General features: G+C 41.6%; 1 protein-coding gene across 2 annotated transcripts in view; it reads left to right on the forward strand.

Annotated features, from left to right (window-relative positions):
* The window catches only part of SEMA6D (semaphorin 6D), a 665819-nt gene that overhangs the window by 202479 nt on the left and 435540 nt on the right, over positions 1-27800 (forward strand). The gene's annotated exons all lie outside the window — the stretch shown is intronic.

Raw genomic sequence — 27800 nt, forward strand, 5'->3', positions numbered from 1 at the left:
ATCTCAACATGTTCAAGTTTAAAACATAAAGAGTAAAATTCATTTTGTGAAACTGTCATGAGAATTAAATGAATAATGTTAAAAGTGCCTAGCTCCACATATAACACATAGAAGAGATTCAATAAGTGCTGATTTCTTTCCTCTGAATGATTGATGATAGGTTCAGATAAGTGTAACATCATGACAGACGATGTTAAAAAGAGAAATCAGAAATAATTTTAGAGAAAGTCAGGAAGTTATCCTAAGAACTAAAACACTATTTTGTGGCTAATAACAGAGGTGTAGGTGCTTAATAAACCTTGGTTCAGTACCCAGGTCTGCTACTTACTAGCTGTGCAACTTTACAGAACCTCCTAAAACATACTTCCCCATCTGTCACATGTGCATAATGACAGTAGCACCCTCACAGGGTTGTTTTATAAAGATTTAGTAAGATGATTTGTTATAAAGTGCTTAGTGCAGTGCCTACCTAAATCCTATTACTTAAAACTGTAGTAAGCAGTCAACACGTGTCATTATTATTTTAAAATTGTTATCACCATCTTAAGGAATGTTCTTATTTGATTGTTGCTCTGTGGATCCCTGAGAATGAAATAGGAAAGAGTAGGGGAAGGGAGTACTCTTTCAGATACCGTTTCCTGATCAAGTCCGTGGAATATGCCCCACTTAAAAAAATTGGAATTCCTAAAGAATGTGGTGAAAAGCAAGCAAACAAACAATAAATATGTGTCAATAAAATTCATCCTATGAAGTTACAGACATAATTTGAGTTGTTTCTACATTGATAGTCTTTATTTAAGACTTGCCTGAATCTGTTTACATACTTATTTATATATCTCTGTCTCAGAAAGGATTTAAAGAAGCTTTCAAAGATGTATTAACATTAAATGTAGGGGCCGGCGCAGTGGCATACTAGGTTAATCCTGCGCCTGTGGCGCTGGCATCCCATATGGGCACTGGGTTGTAGTCCCGGTTGCTGCTCTTCCAGTTCAGCTCTCTGCTGTGGCCCGGGAAGGCAGTGGAGGATGGCCCAAGTGCTTGGAAACCTACACCCGCATGGGAGACCAGGAAGAAGCATGTGGCTCCTGGCTTTGGATCGGCATAGCTCCAGCCGTAGCAGCCATTTGGGGAGTGAACCAATGGAAGGAAGACTTTTCTCTCTGTCTCTCTCTCTCTCTCTCTCTCTCTGTAACTCTACCTGTCAAATAAATAAATAAAAATCTTTAAAAAAAATTAAATGTAAAAGAGAAAAGAAGGTAGGGCAGAGGCTTAAAAGGGATCCAGGAAGGAGGATAATCGTGGGTCATAGTTGGCTTCATTTTGGCTCCAGATTTTTCTAGAGGGTAGAAACCTAATCCATTAAAAATTCTGTCCAATAAAAATCTCTAGTTGCTTCAGATAAAAACAATGAGTTTTTGCTACAAAACTCATCAGGTAAAAACCTACCTTTTCCTTAGAGTAAGCACAGGGATTGTTTGGTGTGACAGAATGTGGTGCACTGACATTTTGATCACAGACACAGTGAGTTCTAAACCATTGCTTCCCAGGTTGTTAGAGGCAAGAGCCTTAGCATCTCTCCCTCAGATTTCTTGTTTGTAAAATGAGGGTATTATTACTATCAACTTCAGATAAATATGCAAGTACATTGATTAATGTGTACATAAAGTATCTAGATAAGACATGATATACAAGTTTCCTGTTGCAACTATTAGGAGCCTCAGAAAGGCTGTATGTGACATTTTGCCAAATAAAACACATTGTTCTCTCTGAATGTGCTTCTTCCTCATTCTACTTCCTGCATACAGGAAGAGTGAGTTCTCCAGAGAAAAAAAGGAAAAAGACATCATTGAAATGCTTGGATTCATGTATCCCATTTCAAGGAGTCCATCTACCTTTCTACTCCCCAACCTAAAAAAGTCTAAAATATAAAAAATTAAATGGACTTATATGTTAATGGTTGAGTTTCTGATAAAAGCTAGCAACACAGTAATGTCCAATATAAAGGAATGAGTAAGTAACTTAATCCCTGCCCGCTGGTTGCAGAAATCACTTAAAGTACTGTTATTGTGTGGAAAAATAGCAACATGGAAAATGAAAAGTGCTGTGCTCTGCAGGCTGCAAACCTGGGAGCCACCCTTTGCATTCTCACTTTCTTCTCTCCCTCTGCATAGACCTCATTAGCAAGTACTGCTGGCTGCACCTCTAATATTTTTTCCAGATATAGTCACTTCTCTTTTACTCCGTGGTACCATTCTCTCCAAATGGACTCTTCCAACAACTTCCTCTTTGCTTACCTCTCACAGCAGCCAGGGTGAGCTTCAACAAACAAAATTCCTCTGATACCACTCCCAACTTAAAACTCTTCACTCTTTTACCACCATTCTGTTAGACCACCTTTGTGCACTGTCTCACCTCTTCCCATAATTCTGAGCCACAAACTCAGTGACTTAAAAATGTTATTTAATCTCTTGCAGGCGTCTGCAGATCTGTCAGAGGTGGGCTGATCTGGGTGGGGCTTAGCTGGACTTGACACCAAGCTACATGTCGGATCCACATCTGTAACATATGTCTCTCTCTCTCAGTACCGGTGGACTATTCTGGACATATTCTTTTGACTGTTTTCATAGAGGCATAATAGAATGAGCTCAACTGTGCATATACATTTTTTAAAAATCTGTTTATTATTAATTGGTGCATAATTAACACATATGAAGGAACTTCAAAAAGTTCATAGACAACTTGCATTATCTTTTAATTCCATTTATCCATGAACTTTTTGAATCTCCCTCATATTTCTTGGGGGTAGTGTGATGTTTCAATACCTGAATACAAAGTGTATTGATCAGGTTATGATAATTGATATATCCATCACCTCAGACATTTATCATTTCTCTGTGTTGGAAACATGCTAATCTTCTCTATTGGCTATTTTGAAGTATTAAATTAATTGCTGTCAACCAGTTATCCTACTATACTATGAGATATTAGAAGTTATTCCTCCTTCCCCTAAATAGCACATTTTAAGCTCTTGCATCGTATCCATTAAAGTCCCCTTGGCCAAAGAAGTGACAATGACTGAACCTAAAATTAAGGGTTAGAAAAGCACACACAGGCACCATGAAACCAAATAAAGTCACATGACCAAATCCAACATTGAAATGTGCAAGTATTTTCATTCTGTGGAAATGGATAGGAGAGAAGCAGTAGATATTTGCCTGAAAATGAACAACCACCTATGCCTTTTTGCCTCATCCTACTTGCTCACTTTGAATCAGCCTAATTGCCTTTCCTTCCTTCCTCCCTTCCTTCTTTCCTTCCTTCCTTCTGTCCTCCCTCCCTCCCTCCCTCCTCCAGTCCTTCAAACAGGTCATTCTGCCTCCTGTCTCAAGACATTGCTAAATCAAATTCCCTCCAGCTCTAAATCTTTGCAGGGCTGCTCTTCCTAATTTTAGCTTAAATATAAATTCCTCAGAAAGGTTTTTTGTCGCTCCCCCTCTTCGTGGAGGAACGACACAGAGTCCTGCCTAGGCTTCATATCCGAGTCACGGCACCATTATGTCGCTCCCCCTCTTCGCGGAGGAACGACACAGGACCCTACGTTGTTCTTTTGTCTGCTCGGCCCTCCCCGGGTTTGCTGCTGGTTCTTCCCGGGTTGGCTACCAACCCTTCCACCTCCGTGGAAGGGCGGTTCCCCCCTGCCACTTTCCCCACTTCCGCGGGGGAGCGGCACACCGCCGGCCGGCTCTCTCGGGGGCTGCTCAGGTGTTCCTTCAGATAGATGTTCCTGGTGCATGTTGTCTCTCTCCTCCTTTATAGTCTCTTCCACCAATCCCAACTCTGCTACCCACACGCCGAGTACGCTGCTATCCTCCAATCAGGAGCAGGATCAGCTCTTGCAGGTCATCACTCAAGTTGGCGAGAGGCAGCTGCATAGAAGTTGTTACTCCCTTCTCAGCGCCATATTGTGGGAGAGCAGATGCATAGAATAAGTCTTAATTCCAGTAACAGTCTAGTCCGAGTTGCTCCCACAGTTTTTCCTAGAGATATTAGCAGAAGGTAACCTCTTGTGATTTTTCTCAATATCCTACTTTCTCTGTAGCATTTTGTAATTTCTTATGTTTCTTTTATTTTTACCAGCTTTGGAATCCATCTTCCCCACTGAACCAATAATTTTTCCTCCATTTCCTGTGCTGTCTGAAGCATTAGCTTCCTTTTACAATTAATCATCAAGATGGGGCAGTGCAATTCAGAAGCAAAATCTAGGACTTCCAGTAGTGCTTATGAGCACCAATTCTATTGCAGCCCAGTTTCTTCTTCTTAAAAGGGTTCTTTATTCTGCTGTGAGCATTCCTTATTGAATTTGGCCCTTGCTGCCTCAATTTACCACAGCCTAACAAGTAAATCCATTTTACTCTGCTTTCTCTTTTGAAGATATTTGCTCATAGATTGTGAGATACTCCAAGTCCTCTACTGAACAGCAGCTCCTGATTTTCTTCCTAAAAACTTCCTCCAGATAAGCCATCAGTAACCCCACCCATCCCACTGTGTCTCCTCTGCTGTCTGAACTGCTCACCAATCACATTTGCACTGAGTAGTAGCAAAGTCTCCTGTCTACGTTACAGAACTCTTTTTTGTGAGGGAAAGCATTCTCGATGCTTGGTAAGGCCTCTGCATTTATACCCAGATTTTACCGAGCTCTAAAGAAGTATGGATAGCAAACAAGTCTTCCAGCCTTCCAGCTGGACATCGATGGTGATCCTAAGGATTAATCCATCTGACAGTGGCTCCTATTGCTAGGGGAAAGACAAGGAGCCTGGAGAGGTGACTCTGGCTAACCAAGCACTTTGGGTTCTTATTGGTTGAAAATTAATACTGAATTGCAATAAACTCGCAGAGACTGGAATGACCTATCAACACTAAATTGAACTGCACATTTCACAGAGAAGCCTAAGATGAATTTTGGGGACAGAAACAACTATTGATTTCTTTTTTCTTTTGGTGAGAAGAATGAAACTAGTTATTGTATGCTTTTTACATAAATGCATTCTTGCTAAATGTTTCTTGTGGGAGTAGCCACTGAAGTATGCAAGGGTCATTTGAATAAGGACTAGATTTTTTAAAAAGAAAGAAAGACAACTTTCATAGCTGGTATGTTTTTGGAAAAGATGGAATTTAGAGGCACCAGCTATTCATATTTGCCCTCTCTATACTCCTGCTCATTTAATATCTGGCTTTTCATAGACATATTTTGCTCCCCCATGCATCTTAAAATCACAATCATTTGCTTTCCTGAGGTATGCTAATTATCAATTCTCACTTCCTTTTCTATCTATTTTTTATTTATTGTGAAGCTACTGTCTCTAAAGAGTCCCATTGCCTTTTACTCAAGATGCTGTTCTCACCATTCCAACCAAGCATGTTTTTATAACTAAAATGAATAATCTGAATTGCGGGGCACAAACAGAGCCACAGTTTTCTCAGTGCTTCTGAGAATGACACATAACTAGTATCATCCTAGCTGCATGAAAGGGAAGTTAACTTTTTATAAACACAGGGTGCCTGAGTAATGTCCCCTATCTATAGATGTCTACTTCTGATTTTTGGAACCTGTGAAATCAGTTTGTATAGTCATGTGAGGGCACTTCAAAGAATTTCTAGAAAAGTGAAATTAAAAGATAAAAATAGAGAATATAAACTTCATTTCTCAACATAAGCTCCTTCAAGGTCAAGAGATGTAAAAGATGCTGCCAGCCAGTTAGTCCATCTCGAAAAAGTGTGGGTCCTAAACATATAACAGTATCAACATTGGCTTTTTAACATTACTTACTGAAGAAAAATATGTACCAACTAAATATTTTTTAAGATTGGAAAACAAAAAGAAGTCAAAAGGAGCCAAGTCAGCACTCTAAAATGGATTCCTAATGACTTCTTATCAAGGTCTCACAAACTTGCCCTTTTTTGATTAATGAGCAGGAGCATTGTTGTGGTAGAGAACAGGGTAAGCTTTCCCAAGCATTATTGTGCTAAAGCTTTGGCAACTTTCTCAAAACACCTTTGTAATAAGAAGATGATATTGTTCTTTACTCCTCTGAAACATCAGCAAGCAAAATGCCTTGGAGCCTCCCCAAAAGTAACCATTAATGTGACCTTTCCTATTGGACGATCTTCTCTTGCTTGGGGTAGACCACTTCCACTTCTTAGTAGTCATTGATTTGATTGTGCTTTGTTTTCAGGGTCATGCTGGTAAAGCCAGGTTTCGTGTTCTGTTACAGTTCTTCAAAGAAATGCTTCAGAATCTTGATCTACTCTGTTTAAAATTTCCATTGACCCATCAAGGTGGCGTGTACCAATGCCATCTCACTAGTCCAAGTGATCAATTTCTGTTCACAATTGATCATAATGATAGGACTAAGAGTCAAAGGGATCAAATAAACAAGACTAGTGTCTGCAAATACTAACCGATAGAATAAAAAAGAGAGAGAACGATCCAACATGGGAAGCGGGATACACAGCAGACTCATAGAATAGCGGATGTGCTAAACAGCACCCTGGCCTCAGAATCAGCCCTTAAGGCATTCAGATCAGGCTGAAAAGCCCATGAGAGTATTTCAGGCATGGAAAGCCAAGACACTCTGGCAAAAAAAAAAAAAAATGACCTAAATGAAAGATCTCTGTGAGTGAGATCCCAGTGAAAAGAACAGGTCATCAAAGAAGGAGGTACCTTTCTCTGAAGGGAGGAGAGAACTTCCACTTTGACTATGACCTTGCCTAAATATGATCAGAGTCGGTGAACTCAAAAGGCTTCCATAGCCTTGGCAACTCATGACAAGAGCCTAGGGTGATTACTGATGTCATAAACAAAAGTGTCAATTTGTTAAGTCAACAACAGGAGTCACTGTGCACTTACTCCTCATGTAGGATCTCTGTTCTTAATGTGCTGTACATTGTGATTCAATGCTATAACTAGTACTCAAACAGTATTTTTCACTTTGTGTTGCTATGTGGGTGCAAACTGTTGAAATCTTTACTTAATATATGCTAAACTGATCTTCTGTATATAAAGAGAATTGAAAATGAATCTTGATGTGATTGGAAGGGGAGAGGGAGCGGGAAAGGGGAGGGTTGCAGGTGGGAGGGAAGTTATGGGGGTGCAGGGAAGCCATTGTAATCCATAAGCTGTACTTTGGAAATTTATATTCATTAAATAAAAGTTAAAAAAATTTCCATTGAAATTTCTACTCTTGTCTGAGGCTGATCTGGGTGCAACAATTTTGACACCCATTAATTGGAAAGTTTACTTAATGTTTATTTTTCAATCAGAGTTGCTGAGGGTGAACCAGCTGAGGTGTCCATGGTGTTGGCTATTTTTTCTGCTGTTATCTTGGTCCTCTTTAGTTAGGACATGAACAGGATTAATTTTGTCCTTGAAAATTAATGTGGTCTGTCATATAGGGCTTAATCTTTAACATTGATTTGTAAAATGCTGATTTTTGGTGGGCATTGGCCTCATAAACTTTTGTGAAAGCATCAGGGATGTCATCATTCTTCCACTAAAATTTCAGCATACATTTCATGTTTGTTGTTGCTTCAGTTTTAGCAGAATTCATGTCTCTCTAATTCGAGCTCATTCCAAGCTGATGTTTTCATCCTTCTTTGCGACTCAAACTAGATCCTGTTTGGTCATGTTATAATCAGTTAGTATGAGTTTATAATAGTGAAGCAAAAGTTGAAGTACATGCATAATTTTTTATAGTATGCATTTGTCATGGACTATTTAAAGGCCCTTATGTATGACATAATGGACTTAACAGATAAGATTAAGAATCTTGAGATAGGAGATTCTTGTAGATTGCAGGATTATACTTATTCTAATCACTAGGGTCTCTGTAAGTGGGATAAGGAGGCATGTGTGTCAGATTTAGGTACAGATGTAAATTTACTGTGTTGCTGACTTTGAAGATACAAGAAGGCAAAAGATGATTCCCAGACAGGGGATGCAGGCAACCCCCTAGACAAGGCAAGGCAAGTGGATCTCTTAACATTACCTCCAAAAGGAGCACAGCTATGCTGACCCTCTGATTTCCAACCAGTGCAACTTCTGGGCTGAAAGTCTGACTTTTGACTTCCAGAACTATGAGATGATAAACCTATTGTTTTTAGCCTCTAACTTTGTGGTAATTTGTTATGACAACAACAGAGAATTCATACAGGGGCTTTATAGTATTAGGGCTTAATTATCTTCAGGAACTCCTGTTGAGAAAGGCTGCCACGTGATACACAAAGGCTTCCAGTGAAAATGGGGGGCATCTCAGGTTTCTGGCTGTGGAATGTGTCCCTGGAGAGACACCTCTCCACAGGGCTGAGATGTAGTTCCAGTCAGTGTGTTTAGCGCTTTGAGGAGACTGCATTTATGAATGAATGCTGGCCAAGAACTCTTTGGTTGGATTCCACAAAGTCCTCACTCGTTCCCCAGAATACTCAATAGAAATGTTTCTCTCAAGGAAATGGGAAAACATGTAGGTCCTGGAAAATTCTGGAGTTCATTTTTTTTTCTTATGATACCTTAATCAGTCTTCAAGCCTATGCCTTAGTAGTTAAAAGCTAAACTGAAATATTCTGCATTCTCTACAGAGAGCACATATTTTCTTGGGCTCTGCTGAATATTCAGAACCACAAGGTTACCATAGAAGATATTCAACACTGCATTCACTTAGAAGGACCTGGATGGGAAATGTAACAGGCCAGCAGGACAACCGCAGGTGTTTCTGTCCTGTGGGAGTCTTTGCTGTAGCATGGACCAGCTGCAAGGAGAGAGCTACATCGGGCAGGTGTTTAAAAGCCTCATGCCCACAAGAAGCAGTGTGTCTTATAATAATAAAAAAGGCACAATTTCCAGAGTCCCCACAAAGGGCATTTAAGTTACAAATTCAGCACACTCAGAGAAGCCGTGTGGCCACCAGTCAGATATTTCTAGTTCATCTATCTGTTTCACAATACAGATGTAAATGATTCATCATAGGTCACATTTTGCCATAACAACATTGGTTCACAGCTCAACCAATGAAGGTCAGATCCTCATGCAAAGGGGAAATGATTGTGTTAATTCTTTACCCATAAATAAGGTGAACATTGTCTGCTCCATGCATATCATTGTTGCTGTTATTCATAGCTGCTGTTTTTGTGCTTCATATGCATTGTATATATCTCTATGTTTCATAAGGACACAGAGATACAAATAGGTTGAGGAAATTTCTTTAAGTCTTATGGCAAATGAGAGGCAGAACATTTGTTTGGACTCCACACTTTGTGGTTTTTAAAGCCACTCTCTAAATCAGATTGTTCTACTCGTGTTTCTGTGCTCATGCCATGGGTACCTCGTCGGCATCCAGGTAGATCAGGGTCTCTCAAATGTGTCCACCAATCTTGGGCTATCGGAGACCACATGGCCAGCTTCATTAGCTGAGGGAGGCATTGCTCTGCACCAAATGTGCCTGTAAAACAAAGAATGAATTTGCGCATGCTTAGTTTCTCAAACTGAAATGGATTATCTTTAATGGTTAAAAAAAAAAAAGAGAGAGAGAGAGAAGAAATGAAAGGAAGGAACTGAGGACCCGTGAACACTTCACTGGTTTACAATGGTCTTTTCTCAGTGACATTCAACATTTGGTACAAGCATGCACGAGAATGCAGACAGATTCTGAAGAGTGCTGGATTTGTATCAAAAGAGAGTCGTGAATGAGTTGGGCAGAGGAGGCTTTAACTTCATGTGCAAGGGAAGGCTTGAATGTGGAGGTAGTGAGGGTCAACGGTATTCACTAATCACTTCCCTCACAAAAGAGGCCGCCTCCAGTTCTTGCTGACATCAATAGGAATACTAAATCCCCCCGCAGCATTTCAGCTGATTCCTTTCACAGCGGGATCACTACTGTTTCACCTCACTTTTGAAACTCTGCAGTCTTTAGCAGGCCTTTGGTGGAGTTATAAATGATTGTCTGTCTAAATCAACAAGTGGTAAATCTCCTTTAGTTATAATTTGATTTAAATTAGCTTACCTTGGGAAGCAGACCTCCGCACGTGCAAATTACCAACAGCAGCCTTCTTTGACGATTTACATAATTAAATGAGAGAATATTAAGACATTACTGTGAAGTGTCAATCTATGCTGCCTAATTTTTTAAGTGAAGAAAAAGTTAATCCTTCCCTTCTTCCTTCTTGCCATTCTGTGCCAAAGCAGAGCCCATTTGTAGTCACTGTGTTCTAAAGATAGGTTTTACTGAGATGCCGTCCCCCAAAATGTACATGGCTCCCCTTGACATCTTTTTCAAGGCAAACAATGATGAAATTCTCAAGTACATAAAGGTAGTGATTTCTGGCATATCTGATTTATAAAATTACAAATATAATAGGTATTTTGAAGAAACTAAGGAAGAAAAAGTGCTTCAATTAGTTGTACTTTGGAGAGTGTATTATACTACATTGTTCCACGAAGCGCTGCGAGGGGAAGAATGCCTTCAAGGAGTACTCTTGGGATTTCAGAAACACTTCTGCCTTTGGAGAGTGAGAATTTTAAAATGTCATTGGCAAGTTGTGAATTTGAACATGAAAAAGCTTCAGTATCTTTGTCAATGGTGAAATAAAATAGTTAAATCCTATGGAGAACAGCAAGTGTTGGTTTTCAAATGAAAAGGCTGTGATGAGAAGTTCACTATGCATCTTTTTAAGAAATCTTTCCATGGATTGTCAAAAAGATGCTTTGTTAATTATCATATTGTGTAAAGAGAATCCATTCACCATCCGGTGGGGAAATGTCTTGATACAGTTTAACTTCCAAGTCTGCCACCAGTCAAGCTAAACCAGAGGCCACAGAATAGAAGGAGCAAATGCTAACACTCAAGTCAAATTAAAACAGCAGGAAGCAAGGGAAGGTAATGGCAGTGTTATACAGCTGGTTAGCCACCACCTGCAACATTACCACCCCATATGGGTGTCCTGGCTGCTCCATTTCTGATCCAGCTCCATGCTAATAGCCTGGGAAACAAGTGAAAGATGGCCCAGACACTAGGATCCCTGCCACCCATGGGGGAGCCCCAGAAAACCTCCTGCTTCCTGACTTTGGCCTGGCCCAGCCCTGGCTGTTGCAGCCATTTGAGGAATGAACCAGTGGATAGAAGATCTCTGGCTCTCGCTCTCTTTCTAACTCTCCTTTTGAAATAAATTTTAAAAAATCTTAAAAAAGGAGAAAAAAATAGGATATCTTAGCATACTTAGAATAGAGTATTCACATGGCGTAATGTCCACACTGTCCTTAACTCATTTTTACAATATTCATATACAGGATTAGCTATTCAATTTATGGGGTCATTATGGATTGATGTTTTTGCCCTCCACATTGAATGTGTTGAATTAGCCTTCCATTTGATGGTAGCAGGAGGTGGGGGGGGGGGGTCTTTGAGGAGTAATTAGGTTTAGATGAGGGGATGAGGGCAGAGCCCCATGCTGAGATTCATGCCCTAATAGGCAGAGAAAGAGAAATACCACGTGCCATGTGAGGCCATAGCAAGAAGGTTGACTTCTTCAAGCCAGCAGAAGGCCTTGACCAGAACCCAACAGGCATGCTGATTTCAGACTCCCAGTGTCCAGAATTGTCAAAAATACATGTGTGGTGTTTAAACTGCCCAGTCTATGGCATTTTGTTATGGGAGTCCAAGCCTACTAAGACAGGAGCCCAGTGCAAAATGAAAATATGGAGCCCCTTGTTAAAAAAGCAGAGGGAAAACATGCCATTAAAACTACTAAAATATCAAGGTTTTCCTTTCATCTATGTATCTTTTCTTGCACACATGCTCTGGTGTTCAATCAGACTTCCCATACAAAACAGGAGTTCAAAGAAAAAGTTATTATGGATTTCAAGAGAGTCACAGCAGAACATTAAACCAAGTATGGAGCCCCTCTGGGCCTATTCATACATCCTCTCTATTTCTCTGCTACATCAGCTTTTTCTGTGGTTGGCCTTGAACATCAGTAGAGGTTGATGAAGGGCTCAGGAAGGAATGGGAGGAACCACTGTCTCTGATTCAGACACACTAATTGGAGAGCCTTTTAAGATATCCGTGTAGACACCCAATGGGCCTACTATGCCTTAGAAACATGGCTGTTTTGCTGTTAGAAGAGGTTAGGCTAAAGATGTCAATTACAGATTAGTCTGCACTTATAGGTTCTTCAAAGCCATAAACCAAATAAAAACTCACAGAGAGATACAGAGAAGAAGGAGTTTATATGAGATTGAGATGTTTTTCTCTTTGGATTGCAAGCTTCTTGAGGGCATATTGTTTGTTGTGGGTTTTTTGTTGTTGCTGTTTTTTTGGTGCGGCCATATCAGTGAACAAGAGTCATGTATTCATATATTCATAGAGGTGCTGAATAAATGATCACAAAATTAATAAATGTGTGAGCAAACATATTTAAAAGTATTATTTTTCTCTCCGACTTATCCTTAATTCCCCCTAATTTGGAGAGGATTTGCTTTTCCAGCAGAAATTATACATTGATATATGCACACTTGTTAGAGGTGATTATATTATTTTATTTCTGTAAGTAATTAACCTGTTTTCCAAGCCTTCTGTGGTACTAATTAAGAATATTTAGTATGGGATAATTCATTCAGATGAAGTTTCAGCATTTCCTTTCTCTTTGCCACTTGTCAGTGATGATGTTATGAAATGGCTCTGATATCACGTATCCATTATCTCTAGCAGCCTCATAAGCAATTTCCAGTAGCTCTTTCCTTCACTGTTCATTGAGATTTTGTTGTTCTGGAAAATTTTGTCACTGTTTTTCATTTCTTTTAGAAAGGGTTAAAAGCAGAAATAGAACAATAGTATCTTCTTAAATGTGCTTTTTGAACAAACATGATTATAAAGCCTGAATTCTCAAATCTTTATACAAATTGAAAGGGTGTCAGCAGTACCTCCATCCTTGAACCCCTAACACTTGCCCTAGCAAAGATCCACAGCAGCTTCTGACTTAGGAAAGATCTTCTAATCCAGCCACGGAACTTGGCTAATTATGAAGCACAATTAAAAAATGATTAAGAATTTTTCCTTCATAGCCAGACTTAGGAAGTGTTCACTTTGTTCTCACCTATTTAATCACCTTTGCAGTCATTTCCAATCTAGCTTTACTCCTTTTGACATATCCCAAAATAGCCTTTCTAATTCTGGCCAGAGGTGTTCTTTCTACTTACCTGATTGGCACTGTCTCCTGCTTTATTGGCTACTATCAAATAAGATACCCTTTCAAACCATGTTACAGTCATGGATACCTTGCTTTTTTTTTTTTTTTCAAGATTTATTTATTTATTTGAGAGGCAGTTTTACAGATAGAGGGAAAGAGAGAGAGAGGGATCTTCCAACAGCTGGTTCACTCCCCAAATAGCCACAATGGCTGGAGCTGGGCCGATCTGAAGCCAGGAGCCAGGAGCTCCTTCCAGGTCTCCAACTTGGGTGCAGGGGCCCAAGCACCTGGGCCATCTTCCGCTGCTTTCCCAGGCCATGGCAGAAAGCTGGATTGGAAGAGGAACAGCCTGGACATGAACCCCTGCCCGCAAGAGCTGCCAGCACCGCAGGCGGAGGCTCAACCTGCTGTACCACAGCGCCAGTCCTGATGGCTCGCTTTTGATTCTGAAAAACCCTGGACTTGTTCATGTCTTTGGTGTATCTTCTGAGTGGGATCCTGGGTCCTGGGATCTGTGTCTATGCCAATAAAAAGAATAAGGGCTTTTTGTTTTTAATTTTTTGTGGACTTAAAAAAAATCTTTGAAATGCTGATGAAAAGCATTCTAATTCCTACTCACTGTGCCCCCAGGGATTTAGCTGAGAAGCTCATGAGCAGAGAGAGATGGCAGGGCACAGAAGAGGAAGATGGTGCAAATGTACACGAAGGAAAGGGCCAGTGTGAAGACTCAGAAGTGAGAGCAGCAATTCACAAGAGCTAAGACCTGGCATCAACCTAAATGCCCACCAACAGGTGGCTGCATAAAGAAATTATGGGATATGTACTCTACAGAACACTATACAGCAGTAAAAACAATGAAATCCAGTCATTTGCAACAAAATGGAGGAATCTGGAAAACATCATGCTGAGTGAAATAAGCCAGTCCCAAAGGGACAAATATCATATGTTCTCCATGATCGATGACAACTAACCGAACACCTGGGGGAAACCAGTTGAAGTGAAATGGACACTATGAGAAACAATGACTTGATCAGCCCTTGTCTTGACTGTTGAGGAACAACTTACTATTTTATTCCTTTTAGTATTTTGTTGTTGTTGTTTTGTTCTACTTAATACCATTGATTGAACTCTGTAGTTAATACACAATTATGCTAAGGTGTTTAAAATTAACAGAAAAATGATCTTTGTTAAATGTGAGAGTAGGAATAAGAGAAGGAGGAGATATACAGGTCGGTACATGCTCACTCGGAGTTACTGCCAATGACAGAGCTGGAAATGTGCCAGGGGATTCCAATTCAATCTTATCAAGGAGGCATGTACCAATGCCAATTCTCTTGTTAAAGTGATTAGTTTAAGTACATAATTGATCAAAAAGATAGGTTAAGTGTGGAAGAGATTTCACAAATAAGACCAGCGTCTGCAAATAATGAAGGATAGAATTAAAAGGGAGAGAAAGATCCTGTGGGGGAAGCCAGATACACAACAGACTCATAGAATGGCAAAGGCCCTGAACAGCACTCTGGCCTCAGAATCAAACCCTTGGGGCATTCGGATCTGGCTAAAAGGCCCATGAGAGTCTCGCAGGCATGGAAAGCCATGACACGGTGGCAAAAATGACCTGAATTAAAGATCTCAGCAGTGAACAAGATCCCAGCAGAAAGAACGGGCCATCAAAGAAGGAGGCACGTTTCTCTGAAAGGAGGAAGGAACCTCCATTGTGATATGGCCTTGACTAAATATGATCAGAGTTGGTGAACCCAGGAGGCTTCCATAGCCTCGACAGCTCATGGCAAGAGCCTCAGGTGATTACTGACGTCATAAATAAGAGTGTCAATTGTTAAATCAACAATGGGAGTCACTGTGCACCTGCTCCCCACGTAGGATCTCTGTCCTTAATGTGTTGTACTATGAGAACTAATGGTAAAACTACTAGTCGTACGGTACTCTTTATCTTGTGTTTCTGTGTGGGTGCAGTCTGTTGAAATCTTTACTTAGTATACTAAGTTGATCTTCTATATATAAAGATAATTGAAAATGAATCTTGATGAAGAGTGGGATGGGAGAGGGAGTGGGAGATAGGATGGCTGCGGGTGGGAGGGAGGTTATGGGGGGAAAAGCCACAACAATGCAAAAGTTGCACTTTGTAAATTTACATTTATTAAATAAAAAAAGAAGTGAGAGCAGAACAATGCTATACAAAGGTGCTGGGCTCATTCCTTTGGGTCCTGGAATCTGGTTATGACCATGAGTAGCTTTCATCTATGTTATATATTAGTGTTAGCCATCGCAAAACACACCGAACACCGGAGTAAGGGGAAAGGGTTTATTGGGGAACACCCAACAGACTGGAGTGAAGGGGCGGCGAAGGAAAAGAGAAGGAGACTATAAGAGAGAGAGAGAGAGAGAGGAGGGAGAAGAGAGATGAGAGGGGGAGAGAAGCCAAGAGAGGCCAAGAGAGCACAGGAGAGAAGCCAAGAGACCAGAGGAGGAGGCTAGAGAGAAGAACCAAGAGAGCGTAGGAGAGAAGAGTCAAGAGAGCACGTGTTCAGGAACAGGCCCTTTTAAAACTTTGCCTGAGGGCGGGCAGGGAAGCAGGAGCAGCGAATCCCATTAGGATGGGGGTGGAGCCTGGCTCAGATAGCTGGGCCATGTGGCCACCTGGCTAAAACTGCGCCAGTTTCCTAACAATCTACCTCAGGAAGCAGCCTCATGCCTCTGTCTCCAAAGCTGAGATGAGTTACTGTGCCTGTAACGGGTTGTCATCTACAGAGCAGGTGCATTACGATGGTGGGAATATGGGTTTCAGGAGCCAGACTGCATGGGTACACTCAGCAGCATAACCTTGGCCAAGACTGTTAAGCTGTCCATGCCTTAAAGATGTCTGTTAGAAAACAGCACTGAAATATTAACGTGAAAGTGTTTAAGTCAACATTTGTGAACCACTGCCTGGCCACAAATTCCTCACATGAGAATAGTTTAAAATTCAAAATACTTGAAAAATAGAGGCTGCAATACATTTTCTCAGTTAAAAAAAGAAAACCTCTTTGCAGTTTTTGTTATTTTCAATTATCTGCACTTTAATGATAAAAAAACAACAGGGAATAAAAGAGGTTAAATGATTTGCTCAAGGTCACAGAGCTGGTAATTCTAGGCCTCAGACCCACAGTGAGCTTTCTAGTCCAGTGCGATTCCCATGACAACTCAGCCTTCAGCAATCTGCTTTTAATCAAGTGCCTGAGCAGCACTCAACTTTCTGATTCTCCTACCAGCTGCCATTCTTGTGCACCTCTCCAAGAATTTTGCTTCGCTCAGGGCTTGGAAACTTCCTGTTAGCCACCTGAACCCTACCCTTCCCTAATCCTGACCTCCGAGACTTCACCTCCACTGGCTTGCTGATGGCTGCCCTGGACCTGCCTTCCACTCTTACCAGATGTGTAAGAGCAGCAAAGGGTTTGCCTTTGGTGGTTTGAGAATGTGCCCTTTGCAGTGATCTCTTGGCATTGCCAGCGGAAAAGAGCATGCCACTGTTACCAGTGCCGACTCACACCAGTGTCTTAACTGGGCAGTGGGTCTTCCTAGTCAAGGCCCTGGGAACAGCTTAGCTCTAAAGCACTGAATCAGATTGGGGGAGAATTATTATCATTTCACTCATAGAGTGGAATTATGTGAGGACATACATCAAACTAAAGGGATACTGTATCTGAGGAAGAGAAATGTAGGAGAACTGAGAGAGGAGGCTGTTAGTGAGGTCATTCAATGAAAGCATCAATGTGTAAGGCTCTCCTGGGCCCAGATTTGGGTAAATACAGGGACGTATTGGAGAGTGTTGTGGGAAATTGAATCATAGGAGGTTCTAAAGAAGAAGAGCTGAAAATTTTGTAGGTCATAGGATGGGTTGCATCTGCTTTAAGAAATTTTTTATCTATCAAGGCACTTCAGAAAGTTTGTAGAAGGTGGAATTAAAAGATAAGTTTGTTTTGGTGCAAAAAATTATGAAACCCAGGTATTGAAGGGGCTGCAAATGGTTTATGGAGGGAACAGGCATTGTGACACAATAGGGTAAGCCACTGCTCGTGACTCTGACATCCCATATTGGAGTGCTATTTTGGGTTCTGGCTGCTCTACTTCTTTTTTTTTTTTAACTTTTATTTAATGAATATAAATTTCCAAAGTACAGCTTTGCTCTACTTCTGAATCAGCTTCCTGCTGTTGCCCTTGAGAAGGCAGCAGCCATCCACATGTGTGACCAGGAGGAGCTCTGGGTTCCTGACTTCAGCCTGGCCCAGCCCTGACTGTTGTGGCCATTTGGGGAGTGAGCCGGCAGATTCAAGATTTCTCTCTCTCTCTCTCTCTCTCTCTCTATATATATATATATATATATATATATCCCCCCCCACCTTGTTTCTCCTTTTCTCTCCAGCTGTCCGTTTCAAATAAACAAGTAAGTAAGGTTTATGGAAAAGTGCGTTATTGAAAAACTACGCATGGAGTAGGTATTGTTGCATAGCAGGTTAAGCTACTGCCTGGGATGCCTACATCCCATTTTGGAGCATCTGATTCAAATCCTGGCTACCCCACATATCAGATCCAATTTTCTCTAATGCACAAGAGAGTGAGGAGATGATGGCCCAAGTTTCTGGCACCCACGTGGGAGACCTGGATGGAATTCCTGGCTTAGACCTGGATATTGTGGGCATCTGGGGACTAAACCATCAGATGGATGATAGCTCTCTGTGTCACTCATTCTCTCACTGTCATTCTACCTTTTGAATGAATATTTACATCTTTAAAAAGGAGCAAAATATATGCATAAATTTCACTTTTGGTGCAAAAAAATGAACCGATCTTTAAAAAGTTTCATTTTCCCATGAAGTCTTTGAAGCGCCCTTATATAACACCCTCCTCTGTATCTTGAAGATATTTCAGAGTTTGAGTGCGTCCTGTGAGCAGCTTTTCAGGACTCCAGAAGTGCCATAGTGGGATATTGTGCTGTAAGTAAGGGAACAAAGCTCTCAGCAGCAAATGCTCCTTCTCAGTAAGAACCTGCTCAGTGCCACACACTGCAAGATTCTCCCCAAACATTTTGTCTTTAATATTGCTTGCAAACCTCTGAGTCATTTTCATGAGAAGAAGCTTACTGTTATAGAGAATTTACATAAAGTGAGAGTCTTTAAAGACTCGTGATTGGTGAGGATGCTACGAGATGGTAGTCTCTCCTGATAAGCCAAGGAAACTTTAGAACCTGCCTATGGAGCGGTTCACAGTTTATCAAGCTCTGGATCGTTTCTACCCAGCGGCTTTCTGTGGTGGGTTTCTATAGCACATGTACTGGCTTACTAACTTTCACGGCATGAGAATGTTGTTTTGAAGATCTGCACTTAAATAAAAATTATTTTGAAGCCATGATGTGGTGGGAAATAATTTGATCTAAGATCAGGCAGGCTTTTGCCAAAGAATTTCTAGCAAAGGTAGAATAGCTTGTGGACTAAAAGTAGATTAAAAAACCAGATGTCTGGATTTGAATCCCAATTCTGTCACTTATTACAGTAGGATGGATGACTTAACTTCTTTATGTCTTCATCTTCTCCTTTGTTCAAGGGAGGTAGTAGTGGTAGCCTGGCTCCTAAGGTTGTTAGTGGAGTCAGACAAGGTGTTTATTTATAGCACTTGAAATCATGCTTGATATGTAGTGAATACTCAGTAAATCTTAGTAAATCTCAGTAAATCTTGCTTTATTTATTGTTACTATTAATATTAACATCGGTAACTATCCTATGTCTTACTCCTGTGCAAAATATAATCATTTTATTTTGCTGCACAAGGCCTTTTGTAACCCACATTCCTCCCAGAATAAATGCTCTTAACTTTTACCTTTGGATGTTTGACATGTGCCATGCACTGGGACAAGTACATGGTCCCATTTAGTTCATACAGCAATCGTAAAAGGTTAGCAGTTTAGCACCATTTTTCCAATGGAAAAAAAAAAATGAGTTTCAAAGAGGTTTTAAGTTTTACCAAAGGCAATAAGGCAGGTAGTAGAAAGTTTTGAGCATAAGCACAGTTTTGTATAACTTCAGCGCTCTAACTACTATGATCTAATTTGTAACCTCCCTTCTTCCCACCACCTGCTCACCCAATCCCCCTCAGTACTTTGTGCCATCTACTTTGCCAGCCTGTTCTCACCAGCTTCCTGTAAGTTTATGCTGTGCTGCAGGAATACTAAATGACTTGCGGTTCTCTGTGTACCGAGATGGTCCATCCTGACGCCCCTGCCTATGGTGTCCTCGCCATTTCCAATGCCCTTCAGTGTATACATTAGGAAAGTCACTGCTCGTCCTGTAAGAATCAAATCAACTGTCACCTCTTTTTTGAGCTCTTCTACTCCCTCTTAAGGCAAAATTAGACTTTTGTCTCTGTGTACTCATACTACCCAGTGTTCTTTTTATTTGCCTTATAAAAATTTGTATCTTTCCCATTAGACTCTAAACCCTTCCAAAGCAGATAACTTTCTCTTATGGTCCTCCTGAACTCATAATTGATTATTTTTTTTTTGCCAACTAGGCACTTTAAAAATCACAGAATCAGAAAATTGGTAAATAGAAGTCCAGATTATTTTCCAGAGCAGCAACATCTGATGAGACATCGTGATGGTGAAAAAGCTCGGTGTCTGTATTGCACAGTAGTCGCTAGGCATATGTGTTAGCAAGCTTTTGAAATGTGGCTGGAGATTTAATTTTACTTAATTCTAAGTAATCTACAATCAAATAACTACATGTGGCTGCCAGGCAGCTCAATTCTAGACTTAGCTCTGGAGCAGGATTTTACTGAAAGTTCTATGTGTGCCTCACCTACCTTTCCTTCTCAGCTACATACTCTATCTTGTACTTGGTCAGAGAGCGGAGATTTTGAATTGCTGCAATGAGAGCAATGCTTTTCTATTAGGAGAAAAGCTCTTGAGGGGTGAAATTTGGGCTCTTACTGCCACTTTCACAACAACATCAGTGATCTTTGTGATAGATCAGCAGTCTTTCCAAAGAGGCATTTCAAATTCTTGGGGGACACTTGGGGCCTGAGTGAGTTTTCCGTGTTGGGAAGCTTTGAGGTTCTCTGCAGAGCTGAGTGGGAAGTGACATCAGTATCTGCTTTCACTGAACCCTTCCAAGATTGTGCACATATATTTTCCATTTGTCTCATTACTATTCTGTCATTTATTCATGTTTAGTCCTCTCCCTACTCTAGTGACTTCTTTGAGAGTCAGCCTCTTTCTCGTATGTATTTTTATCTCCCCAGGACTTATACTAGCACTTAACTTAAGGAAAAGAGTCAATAAATGAATGAATAAACATTGAATCAAGGAATAAGCCAACAGTTCCTGAGACTCCAGCAGGTGATGCTTCCATCACAAAGAAATGAATGTTTGGGTGGTGTCCCAGCCTCCTTGGTGTCACCCCCTAGGATGGAGGACACCGAGGAACAGAATCCTGTCCTAGTCTCAGGACAATCATAGGAAATAGAAAGTATGCATTCTGGGCTGCTCCAGGCAGTTAGATTGGGTAAAATTCCAGAGGAGTTTGCTGTACTTTCTTCTGGTTCACCTGAAGCAGTTTGGGTTTCATGAGTAGGAAGGAACATTATCTTTTAACAAAAGGCTTTACAAAAGAAAAGGAAGGGGAAGGGAGCAGAGGGGGGTTTAGGGGAAGAGAGTTAGGGGAGAGGAGGGGAGCTTAGGGGAGTTTAGGGGAGGGGAGAGGAAGACAATCCCTGTGTTAACTGGAGAGGTTTGCCCAGCCACCCCAAATTCTGAGATGAAATTGACCAGTAAATATGCAAATCTTCTTTTGTTTATTTTTCACACATTCTCTCTTTGAAAAGAATAGATCCTGTTGAAAAGTATACAAAGAATGGCAAAACCATAGAAATGCATTCCACACAGGCATATCCTAGCAGGTGGCAGTAGCAAAGTAAATGGTGAAATGGAAGGTGTATAGGGTTTCATTTCAGTTCAGTACAAATTTAACAAACATCTACTTCATGGAGAAAACTGTGAATGATTAAGACTCAGTCTCTCTATTTGAAGAATTCACAATTGGGGAGGTAGGCACTGTAGTGCAGTGAGATATTGCTTGAGATGACTTATGGGTGTGCATGGTTCGAATCCCTGCCACCCTGCATTTCCAATTCAACTTCCTGTTAATGTGTCCAGGAGGCTGTGAAAATGGTTCAAATGCTTGACTTTCAGCTGCCTATGTGGGAGACCTGAATGGAGTTCCTGGCTCCTGGCTTTGGCCTGGCCCAGTTTTGGCTGTTGCTGGTATTTGTGGAGTGAACCAGTGGGTTCTCTGTCTCTCTCTCTCCCTCCCTCCCTTTCTCCATCTCTCCCTCTCTCCCTCTGTCACTCTGCCTTTCAAATACATAAATAAATCATTAAAAAAGAATTCACAAGCTGGTATGGCAGTAAGAATCAAAGACTAGTGACTTGTAGCAGACTATGACAAGGGCAGTCATACAGAATAGCTAGGTACACTGGTGTCATAATGAAGGGAGACCTTTTCTATTTGAGTGTGTCTTGAATGTGTGTAGAAATTCTTTGGTTCTTTGAGTCAGGGAGGCTTTGCATCTAGGGAGGGAAAGGGTCTCTGGTTGGAAGCAGCAGCACAGGTGGCAGAACAAGGGTGTGAAGTGGCACGTGGTGGGTGATCGGGGAAATGTAGTCATCTCCCGACACGACACCTCATGCCTGGGGCTACTGCAGTACTCTTCATCCGAAGGTCACTCTGAAGTTTGAGAGGTGATTGTGGCAGTTATACACAGGATGCACTGACAAGAGGAAAACCTGTAAATGGGAAGGTCAGTTGGGAAGCTCTTACAACAACTTCAGGGTGAGAGGTTTAGGGTTCCACTTAGAATTATGGCTGTGAAAATAAAGAGGAAGACTTTCAAAGGTATGTCCTAGAGAAGTAATTCTTCACCCTGCGTGTGACTCATAACTCCTGAAAAAGCAAACACACTTCCATCCATAATAGTGATGGTACACTATGGAGTGATTCTCAAAAAGAATATGGGGATATAATTTGGAAAATCATTTCAAATGATGATAGTATATAAACCACCCTCTAACTGCCTTACCAAGAATGAGCTCTGTTCTAGAGGAAGGGAAACTGGGCAGTATAGAAGTAAGAGGAATGATTGCTGGAAACATTAACAAAGAAATGTTACCATTTACTGAGGACCTACAGTGAACCATGGCCTGGAGCCATAGTTGAATTTTATCTTCACAGCAAGTTTATATTTATATTTTATTTTTTATTTATATGTATATTTGTCTTTTTCATGATCATTTTGGCTGAATTTCAGCTAAATTAATGATTCTTGTTCAAGCTTCAGTTGCTGCTGGTGGCCATGCCTGGATTTCAGACCCAGACCATCTGATCACAAACCCTGAGCTCTTTGTAGCACACAATATTACCACCCTCTGGGGCCTTTAGTCCTGGTACCTGAGGGAACCCAACATGGTGGTGGATGGGAACTAAAGAAGAAATTACTACAGGGGGTGGGCTTCAGGAGAGAGATGCCAAAGCTGAATGCTAGTCTACTGCCTTCTGTAGTTATTTTCTTCCCCAGTATCACCCCTAGACCATCTATCAAAGCATAAGGAAGATCACATGCTATTTTACTAAAAACATACGGGAAAGAGATGAGTGACTTATTCATTCCTTGTTTTTCCATCATTATGTATTTATTAAGCTATTCTATGCCAGGCATTTTGCTCAGTGTAAAGGATATAAAGGTACACTTTCTGTTTTAAAGATTTATTTATTTGAAAGGCAGAGTTACAGAGAGAGAGGCAGAGAATCTTGGTTCTGCTGGTTCGCTGCCTAAATGGCTGCAATGGCCAGAGTTCGGCCAGGCTAAAGACAGGAGACAGGAGTTTCATCTGGGTCTTCCACATGGGTAATAGGGCCCAAGTGCTTGGGCCATTTTCTGCTGATTTCCCAGGTTCATTAGCAGGGAGCTGGCTCAGAAATGGAGCAGCCAGACTCTGGGCACTGCAGGCAGTGGCTTAACCAGCTACACCACAGTGCCGGTCCCTAAAGGTACATTTCTAAGCATTGTTCCTACCGTTCAAATATCCATAGTCTCACAAGGATAAAAGAGGTAAAATACAAGAATAATTATAGCAGCCAGCGCCGCAGCTCACTAGGCTAATCCTCCGCCTTGCGGCACAGGCACACCAGGTTCTAGTCCCGGTCGGGGCGCCGGATTCTATCCCGGTTGCCCCTCTTCCAGGCCAGCTCTCTGCTGTGGCCCGGGAGTGCAGTGGAGGATGGCCCAAGTACTTGGGCCCTGCACCCCATGGGAGACCAGGATAAGTACCTGGCTCCCTGGCTCCTGCCATCAGATCAGCGCGGTGCGCCGGCCGCAGCGGCCATTGGAGGGTGAACCAACGGCAAAAGGAAGACCTTTCTCTCTGTCTCTCTCTCTCACTGTCCACTCTGCCTGTCAAAAAAAAAAAAAAAAAAGAATAATTATAATAAAGGGTGCTAGGTAGTTAAGTCAAGACGTGTGCAAGGTGTCATGAGAGAGTCTTTGGGGTTGATATGGTGACACAGAAAGTTAAGCTGCTGCCTGCAATGCCAGCATCTCATATGGGCACCAGTTTGAGTCCTAGCTGCTCTGCTTCCAATCGAACACCTTGGGAAAGCAGAAGAAGATGGTGCAAGTACTTGGGCCCCTGCCATCCATGTGGGACACCAGTATGGAGTTGCAGGCTCCTGCCTTTGGTCTGGCCCATATGGAGAATGAACCAGCAGATAAAAGATTCTCTCTCTCTCTCTCTCTCTCTCTCTCTCTCTCCCTCTCCCTCTCCCCTCTCCCCTCTCCCCTCTCCCCTCTCCCCTCTCCCTTCTCCCTTCTCCCTTCTCTCTTCTCCCCCCTCTCTCCCCTCTCTTTCTCTGTCTTTCCCTCTCTCTCTCTCCCTCTCTCCTCTCCCTCTCTCCCTCTCTCATTCTCTCTCTGCAACTCTACCTTTCAAATAAGTAAAATAAATCTTTTTTAAGAGAAAGTCTTCACCCAGCTCGTCAAGTGGCAGTTATTTCTTAAAGAATGAGTAGGAAATTTACCCCCTGGAGACGTGAGCAAGGCATTCCAGGAGGAGAGAATAGCAGAATAAAGGTACAACGAACTGGAAGTATTTTAGAAGACACATGAAGTGCCACGTGCCAAGAGCTGAAAAGGCAGCATTGTAAAGTAAAGGGCTTTGTATTCTTTTCTAAGGAGCAAGGTGCCATTAGTCAAGTGAAGGCTTGGCTATTAGGAAATAGACAGAAGTGACTTGAGCTTGGTGTTTCAGAAAGAAACTTTGAGAGCCAGTGGGAAGGGTTTGGAGCGAGGGTGGTGCCAGGGGCACCTATGGGAGCTTGTTACAAAGTCTTTCCTCGGGCAGAGTCAAGATCTTATCCTGAGTCCCTCCTAATCCACCCCTTCATATCCCCCCTACACACCCACATACCTTATTCTACCACCTGGGATGGTAAAGTGTTTTAGAGATCCAGTGGGAATGGAGCAGTGGCGTGGCCCAGCACCTGCTAGCCTGGAGAGTCCAGCATCCAGGTCTGCATCCAGCCTGTAAAATGAATCAGTGCCTCAGGGCCTGCCCCACAGCAACAGTCAGCCAGTCCTTGACACCGAGAGTACTTGCTTTCTTTGTTTTTGCTTCTCCTGTTACCTAAAGGCTTGCTTCTTCTTGTGACTTGCATAATTCCCGCATCTAGCTAGGGGCCTCATAGAAACCTGGCTGCACTGCTAATATTTCAATGTCATTTTCAGCTATATTACATCCTTCTCTCAATCATTCTTTAGAGGAGGAGATGTCATCTAGAGGGGTCTGCGGCTTGCATAAATGAGTTATGAATCTTTATGATTTCAAGTGGGTTGCCAAACCCCTTCCAAGCAGAACCAGGCATCTGGTAGCTCCAACGTGTGAAAAGGACATTATGCATATATATGCAGAGACACATGCCCTACAGCAATTCAGCAGTACTCACCACACTTTCACTGGCACATCCGCCATATGCAAGGAGACCTGAGAGTCGCTCTTAGAAAGGAAATTGCTTTAACATAGCCTTTCTTTTCTCTACATACTTTTTCAGTTTTTCAGAGTCCCTGAAAGGAGTGAAGACGAGGTCTGAGTGTGCACACCATGTTTGCTGTACACCTTTGTACCCTTTGCACACATGCAGCCAGGTAACTGTCATCAACTCCTGGAGAAAGTCAGAGAAGTAATGCTTGACACCATGAGGGAAAGCAAATCAGGCAACTGAATTACACTGGCGGAGGTAATTTTCCCTAATGTGGATTATGAAGAGTTATATGAAAGAATTTTTATCTGAAGTTTCCAGTGCCTTCCATTTTCCCATATTTCAAAAGAGGTCTCTGACCATCAGAGTAAGGCACGGCAGGGCTGACTGGAATCTGGATGCTCAGGCAGTGGGTAGCATCTCTGAGCCTCATAGTATATTACTTAGACACCGGGACAGATTTTGGTTAGCATGATGGGCTTTGACTTACAGCTGAATTCGAATTGCTCTGCTAGTAGGTTATTGTGTGACCTTAGGCAGGTCACTTTAGCCACTTGAATCCTTAGATTTCCCATTTGTATAAAGGTTATAACACCTGCTTCATGGAATGAGAATTAAGTGAGAACACATATATCACTGTTAGTGTCTGTGGTACACAGCTAGCTCTTGTTAGGCACAATTTTTATTGTTTTTACATTGTGACATGTTATTTGGGGAACTTCATGTGGCTTCAGTTCCCTTATTAAGAATGAACTATAAAGGTCTTTGATAAATGAATAAAGAAAATGTGAGATATATAAATAAAGAAATTTTACTATTTCCAGGAACATGGATGAACCTTGACATTAAGCTAAGTAAAAGAAGCCAGAACAGAAAGACAAATACTGCGTGATCTTACTTATATGAGGGATTTAAAAAGTCAAACATACTAACAGAGTAGAATGGTGGTTAGTAGGATCTCGAAAGGGAGGGAGAGTCAAAGAGTATCAACCTTCAGTTGTAGGATGAGTGAGTTCTAGAGACCTGATGTACAGCCAGGTGACTGTACAACTTAACAAGGTATGGTGTACTTGGAATTTCCTAAGAGACTGGATTACCAGCGTTCTCACCAAACATAAAATAAATCACATCGTACACACCAAACAACACAATTTTATTTTTAACTATGCCTAAGTAAAGCTGTAAAATCTAAAAAATAAATAAAAACCTAGCTGTCAGTTGAAAAATAACTACACTATTCACTTTATATAGTGTTTGCAGAAATTGAGAAAATACGTGTAGAGATACTTTGTAAAGTGAAAAATTCCAGATAACTAGAAAATATGGTTATGTTTATTATTGTGGAGGTAGTCAGACTGCCACCATTACAAGGGTATTTGTTTGCCTGAAGTAGATACAGAATTGGTACTGATGGTCAGAGGAGCAGATGCAGTCATCCATTAAACCTTATTTCTTCTTGGTGCAAAAAAAAATAAATAAATAAAAGCAGCCACCTTGAGTGTATGAACTGAATAATATTTAGAAATAATGATTGGGAGGTGCTCTTTTCCCTCCAAACGTACTATATGTGAACTGGAGTCATGCAGTTGCTTATATTATCAATTACCAAGCTGTTATCAGTCCTGGAGCTTAAAGACGTAACCTGATTGTCAAAGCCCCTGTGATACTTGGAGATCCTGCCTGTCCTCACTGCTTTCTCTCTCTGTTTCTTTAACTTTGCACACGATGACTTTTCTTTTTTATTTTTAAAAGTTTTTTTTATTCATTTGAGAGGTAGAATTACAGACAGAGTTTGGAAAGACAGAAAGAAAAGTCGTCCATCCATCGGTTAATTCCCCAAGTTACAGCAATGGCCGAGACTGGTCAGATCCAAAGCCAGGAGCCAGGATCTCCTTCCAGCTCTCCCACACAGTGCAGGGGCCCAAGCACTTGGCCCGTCTTAAACTTCCCCAGGCCATAACAGACAGCTGGATCAGAAGAGGAGCAGCTGGGACTTGAACCGGTGCCTATATGGGATGCCGGCACCACAGGAGGAGGTTTAGCCTACTAAGGCGCAGCGCCGGCTCCACCGCTTTCTTTATCACAGAGATGGGATCCTCATGCTTTTCTCTCTCCTCTTTGAAGTGTGGAAGAAGGGTGGATCTCAGAAGTGAGGCAATCAATTGGGCCCCTGATCAAGTTGTCAGGGACCTGCTGTTTACTATGTTTACTACTGGATCTGCCCCAAATCCCTTTCTCTTCCTATCGCTGCAAGCTGATGTGGAAGTGGGGAAGGGCGGTGGACAAAACGAGTACTTTGGACGAAGTCTGGTAAGCTCACACCCTGTGAGCCTGGTCTGGCATGCCCTACCTGTGTCGGCTGCCACTGGTAGCTGTTTCATCTGGTTTGCATGATTTACCCTCCCTGAGACTTGCTTACTGCATCTGTGACTGGAGAATAATAATATATCTGCTGAGCAAGGTTTCCAAAAATTAGGTGAAATAATATAT

The sequence above is a fragment of the Oryctolagus cuniculus genome, chromosome 12 (assembly GCF_051225735.1).
Source record: "Oryctolagus cuniculus isolate XC-2025 breed Fujian yellow rabbit chromosome 12, ASM5122573v1, whole genome shotgun sequence".
In the NCBI taxonomy this organism is placed as follows: Eukaryota; Metazoa; Chordata; class Mammalia; order Lagomorpha; family Leporidae; genus Oryctolagus; species Oryctolagus cuniculus.